General features: G+C 44.2%; 1 long non-coding RNA gene across 1 annotated transcript; it reads left to right on the top strand.

Moving 5' to 3' along the window:
- The first annotated feature begins 293 nt into the window (after nucleotides 1-293).
- On the top strand, nucleotides 294-1,792 carry LOC140898967 (uncharacterized). The gene is made up of 3 exons (XR_012155171.1): nucleotides 294-332; nucleotides 471-536; nucleotides 1,379-1,792. It is a non-coding gene; the product is annotated as an uncharacterized lncRNA (long non-coding RNA).
- Nucleotides 1,793-6,519: the final 4,727 nt, after the last annotated feature.

Raw genomic sequence — 6,519 nt, 5'->3', positions numbered from 1 at the left:
GCTTGTTTTTAAGTCGGAAAATATATATTATATAATGTCACTCTTTGTCCATGCTGTCCTTACTAAATAATAAAAACAACAAGGAGTCCTTGTGGCATCTTAGAGATTAACAAATTTATTTGGGCATAAGCTTTCATGGGATACAGCCCACTTCATCAGATGCATGGAGTGGAAAATACAGTAAGCAGGAATACCCTCGTTGTTTTTACTGATACAGACTAACACGGCTACCCCTCTGAAACCTGTTACTAAATAATGGTACCTATCTTTATTGCAGTGTGATCTGTTTAGCATGGAAATAGCAACTTCAAGCTGCCTTTCACCAGGGCCAGGTAAAACCCCATTTTTAACTATAGTTGTGCTTAATATTGTTAAATTAAAAACTCCAGGTATAACACAGATTGCATAGGGATTTGATGCAACTGGGGAATAATACTAACTAAACATTTTGCTTCTTCTTTAATCCAAAGGCCCAAATACACAGGGGGGAAAACAGAATAACCATGTGCCAGCATCCCTTTATCCTGTGGTGGAAGGTAACTTTCTGCAATTGGCTTTTAAAAGCGTGTGTATGTTTTAAAATGTTTTTTAATTGTTTTTTAATTTAATTTAATTTAAAATGTTTTAAAATTTAAATTGTGAGTTGAGATCTGTGCAAGATATATTGTGGGGGGTTTTAAAGTATATGGTTGCAAACTGTTGGTCTGATGTGTTTCAAACGAACAGGGGTTTTTTTACTCTGCAAAATGTGATGTGTTTTTTAAAATGGGTTGTTTTAAAATTAATTAGTGTTTACATTGTTGTTGGTCATTCAGGGGGCGTATGCAAGACATAGTTATGGTGGGGGATTTAAAAAGTATTTTATTGCACACTTTGTTTTTGGGTGCATGGTGGAAAAATATGCTTGTATTAAAAATGTCTAGGTTTTAGAGAAACACTAGTGGTAGAAATAAACCAAAACCTATGTTTGTTGTACAGCTTGAAATGGATTATTTTGTTTTAAAGCTATGACTTTTTAAATAGAAAAACACCCTAATGAGTATTTTATTTTTTAAGTTTACAAGACAGTTTCATGTGTTTTATAATAATAATGTTGTCTGCTCCGTGGTACGGTCAAAACATGAGAGGTCCTTAGATCAGAGGGTAAACAAGTTTAGAAGAAAAAGGAAAGAGACTCCTGAAAAGGAAAATTCACCAGCATCAACGGCTGATGGATGGATGAAGCCCAGTAAATATATTTTGCTTATTGGTTTGGATATTTAATGAGGTTATGTATTTTAAGCAAATACGTAGGTGTGGGTGAGAAAGATGGTAAAATTAAGATTTGTAAAATGTTTATTTGATGCTAAATTGGAACATCTCTGTTTTTCATAATCAGGCACGGGCAGCTCTCCTGACAATGCTGTAGTCAGAGCAACAGGGCACCTTCACCAGAACTGCCAAAGAACCAGAAATCTGCTCTGAGACCTTTAACAACAACAAAGCCAACCCAAAACAGCACAAGAGCCCAGACAAGTCATCAGGGCAGTCCAAAGCTCGTGTACGTCTAACCCAAGGACAAAACAAAAGACTCTGGTAAAAAGCAACCACACAAACACAACTCCAGTTCCTCAGCGGTGAACACCACACCAAACCCTGAGAAAACTGTGATTGAAAACACACACATTCCCAAACCCGGAGCATGTGCTTTAGGGGTTGTGAATGTGAAGGAAAACACACACATTCACTAACCCGGAGCACGTGCTTTAGGGGGTTGTGAATAAAAAACCAAGGACTGAAAGCTCCTGCGATGCTGGGGTATCTCCTTATGAAGTATATGAAAATTATTACGAATCATTCTCCCAACACAAGGAGCTCGGCACAGCTCTTCGGTATTCTAAAAAGGTTTGGGAAAATATGACGCTTCATTCAGAAAGCTGGTGGGCGCTGTGTCCGCAGGGGTTCTAAAAGAAAGGACGAGGACTGGAAACTGTATCCAAAATGTAAAAAGCTCTTGCAGGTGACATTCTGAAAAATACTTCAGTTTTTCCAGAGGGTGGCTCTGAGCAGGTGTGACTAGTCATGGAAAAGGGTCTGGGTAAAAGGATCATCCTCAAGGGTACACATCAGCTAAGGCATAAACAAAAGGGGGGACAGCATTTGGGGGATGTCATGGAGTCCCCGGGCGATGCTGTGGAACTGCTCCCTACGAAGCCAGGCAGGACTCTGGGGAAGTCTCCTTTCTGTGAGCAGCCTGTCTGCAGGACCCACAGCTCACACGGCTTCCCCCTTCCTGGGTCTGACCTCGGAGCATTCAGCCTCCTCTGCCCCTCCGTGCGCTTCCCACAGCGAGTCCGCCCAGGCGGGGTCTGGGGGAAGCCAGAGGGTCCTGCCCCCAAACTCTGCAGTCAGATGTGACTCTCAGCCAGCCAGTAAAACGGAAGGTTTATTAGACGACAGGAACATGGTCTAAAACAGAGCTTGTAGGTGCAGAGAACAGGACCCCTCAGCCGGGTCCATTTTGGAGGCAGTGCGCCAGACAACCACGTCTGCACTTCACTCCATGTCCCCAGCCAGTCCTAAACTGAAACTCTCTCCAGCCCCTCTTCCTCCGGGCTTTGTCCCTTTTCCGGGCCAGGAGGTCACCTGATTCCTTTGTTCTCCAACCCCTTTAGATCTCACCTTGCAGTGGGGAAGGGCCAGGCCATCAGTTGCCAGGAAACAGGGTGTCGGCCATTGTCTATGTCCAGACCCCTGCACACACCTGCCCTCTAGGGCTCTGCAACGATCATACACCCTTATCCCACCACCTGGATACTTAAGAACTGCATAGGGGAAACTGAGGCACTCCCACAATATTCAGAGGAAACATTAAGAACAGTCCTGCTTCGTCACAGGGGATAAACAGACGGCTGCCAGGGTCGCTGTAAAATATTTTTAAAAGGCTAAAGAGGTGATGAGGAGAAAAAAACAAAAAGAGATGCCCCCTATTGGAGACTATCCAGCTCGTGTGTCTGAGAATGCGGAGGCGGAATCTGAGCTGCAGGGTGATGGTGACTCTCACACAGAGTCTGATTTAGAAAATTCCCCAGAAAATCTTTTGCATGCTTCCAAGACACACACTCTGGTTCATCATCAATAAACTTGCAGGATGAAACCTCGTAATTGGGAGGAAACAGATACTGAAAGAGTTCATCAGGTTCTCTCATGATGCTGGTATTGGGTAGGTTTGTTCTTTGGCCAAATTTACCCTACAGAGAATTTAAAAACAGTTTAGCCATTTGGCGCTTAGTGGGGTTCAACTTGATCTCATGTTGGCGTTAACTCACGCTTTCTTTCTGTAGAAATCATTAACATACTTATTTTGTTTTTCTTCATCTGTGCACCAGCTGGGATACCCGGAAGCCTCTTGTTTTTGGAGGAGGTGTTATTTTATGTGCTCTGAAAAGAGTTTTTCAGCTTTTCCTTCAAAATGCCAGATTTCATAGATTTTAGCCACTGTGTACCCCTTAGCTACGGCCGCGTTCAAGTCCACCGTGAACCAAGTCCCCAGGATGGCCCTCTCCTCGTCAGTATGGGTGCACGTCTCCCACTTCTCGGTTTCCACACAGGTTCGGCATAGCGGGAACATAAGTTTGCTGCTCACTCTGACAGGTAACAACGGGAAAAAGAGGCCTCTTGGAGGGCACCCTTTAACTTTCGCAATTCCAAAATAATTTGCGAGGAGTCCAAATTTATCATGACCTATATCGGGGTGTCCGATAGGGTATTCTTTGGTTTTGTTTACGAAAGGGTACAAGCTGGTAAAATCATAACAGTGGATTTTTTCCACGGGGGTTAGGTTTGTAATATAGACGGATGGCGTTCGTCCTCCCCCCAGAAAGAGCATCCCTAGGCACGAGAGGCTGAGGCAGCTGGGCTTTGTTTAAGAAATCTGTACGTGCCCTGTCTGTTTCTATCATCACCCCCCTCGTGCTCCCAGAGGCTCCTCACTACATAACCAAGTCTTTTCAGATAGTCAGTCTTGAGCTGCGTCTTGTAATAAAGAAACCCAAAAGTTGTCCTTGCCATAGGGCTCCGTGCTTTCCCACAATAACAGGTGACACAGCCCTGGAAAAAACACCCATTAAACTCAAAGGCCGTGCATACCCCATTAACGGTGGCATAACCGTCTAGAAAGTAGGGTCCTACCTGTAATTCCCCATCCTATAAAGCATTCCGTATCTATATATTTTCTTTCAGCCACTGAATAGAGAGGGTCAAATATCTCTCTTTCTGCCTGTGATAGTTGTCTGGAGGGAGATGAGCTACTATGTTAGGCTATAAAAACATAAACCTGTACATAGCCATGCAGTCAGATGACAGCGTTATGTACCGGAAAGTATCTATGTACAATTTTACCTCTGTGAATTTACCAGGGCCTCTCTTGACAATATCTCCCATCTCTGTCATTTTCATGATTTCTTCTCTGTACAGGATGCAAGCCCCTGTCAAAATTTTGACCTCCTGCTGACAGTAATACCTGAGCTCTTTCTGCAAGTGAAACGTCTCATATCTGTTGTCCCGATACCAGTCAAGAAATTCTGCTTTCTCCCTGGGCATCATGCTGTCTACGCCATAGTGCTCCACCCCGGGCATAGGCCCCACATAATTTTGGTTTTCTAAAGTGTTTTTAAAAATGTGGGAAACACCCTTTGCAACCTTCAAACCCATCACCTGCGGGAGCTTGCTAAGCTTCATGGGCAAGAAGTTTAAAGAGTCTATAAAACGAATGCCCAGGCCCTTAACTTCCACACACATTAGTTTACTACCCTGAGTGATCAGTTCTATGCACATCTTTTCCTTCAGCAACTGTCTAATGCTGAAGTATGCATCGTAACCTTTGGAATTGTGCACTAGGAACGTGTGGTCCTGGAACTTTTTGCCAATGAAGGTCTTAACAAAGGTAAAAAGACACTTGCTGCCCTTAAATTCCCAGGATTTTCCCAGCTTTAGGGACATAGCAAAAATGTAATTGGGCACATGCAACCCCATCTCCTGCGTGCATTCAAAATTGTTAAAAATATACTTTTCCGATGATTTGGGCTTTCTAATGCTCTCCATAAAGCACAGGTGGCTGTCGACATCACCGGTTATCAAACCCGGACACTACTTATAGCACCTCCCTTTACACCTGTGCCGCTTGTCCCCGTAAGACTGACCCTTATCACATAAAGTTTTAGACAGCTGTTCGACTTGTTTTTTCGATACACCGTCGACGTGTCTGTCTAAATACCCTTTGGACCAACAGTACAGTCTACAGCTAGGACACCTCCGCTGCACGCCCACACTGTCCAAGCCCATCACACTCAAGCAGAGGTGGCAACGAGACCTGCAAGAGTGCTCGTGACTATACACCGTGTGGCAAAACTCACAATAATTTTTCGCACCGAACAACTTTTTCACATCCAGAACCCCATAGTAATGCTCATCGTGCAATGGGTTGAAAAAAATCTTGGGGTACACCGGGCCCCCCCCGTTTTAAAAAAACCCACCCATCTTTTGCCACATAAAGCACCACCCGTCTGTTGACTCCTAAATGCTGTTCAAATGCCGCAACGGTGCTGAGCAGAACCTTTTTTGATCTGACCACCGCAGTTTCTCGTGCAACTTTCTCGTCCCGTCTGCCCCATCCAGGTCTGTGGGTTTGCAGTCAGACATGACGGCCAAGAGCCCGCCCACAAAACACAGATTGGTACCGGTATAAGTCAGGTCTACTCAACACGGTCTCTCTTCATGGGTGATTTGACAACTGAGGCTAGAATTTAAAACTCTACAGCCACCCCGCCCATGTTTTTTACAACCATCACGATGATGCGCAACGTCCCATTGACATGCAGCTCTCCATTACTCTGTAACTGCTTTGAGGTCTCGTTTAAGAAATCTTCAGCAGACAGCTCATCCCTAGTTCTTCTTACCAAAAACAAAGGGTTGGTTAAATTACAACTTTCTAAACGTAACTGAACGTAATTGTCTGGGGCTACCCTACTGTTAATGTCATCGAGAACTAGCTGTATCCCCCTGTGTACGGCTTCAGCAACCTGCTAAGCTGAATTTATTCACTCAAGACTGACAAAACAAAATTCCTCACAATACACCGAACCCCGAAAACTAGGTAATCCCATTGCCAACTTCTCACTCTCTCCATATATACGTCTGTATGAGGGTCTGCACCTGCACTTTCAGGGTTACTTGGGGGTTCCATTGTTCTATGCCAGATGCTAGATGTAGACCTGGCAGATGCTCATGGTCGATTAACAGAGAACGAACTTTCATGTGTTTACCAGCTGTCTGTACCAGATTAATGTATTCTCTCACGCAGCGTCCGGCCTTGAAGTCTGGTTGCAGAGGCTTGGTTGGTATCTGTTCACCATCTGCATACACGACCACAAAATTAATATCGTAATGTTTAAAATGCAAGAGGTTCCGCTAAAAGCATCATTATCCACAAACCCCAGGACAAGCATTTTGGGTAACTGTCCCAAGAACAGGTTCTCCTGG

The sequence above is a fragment of the Lepidochelys kempii genome, chromosome 15 (assembly GCF_965140265.1).
Source record: "Lepidochelys kempii isolate rLepKem1 chromosome 15, rLepKem1.hap2, whole genome shotgun sequence".
Taxonomy (NCBI): Eukaryota; Metazoa; Chordata; order Testudines; family Cheloniidae; genus Lepidochelys; species Lepidochelys kempii.
Note: the sequence above shows the minus strand (reverse complement) of the source record. Positions and strands in the feature narration are given on the sequence as shown.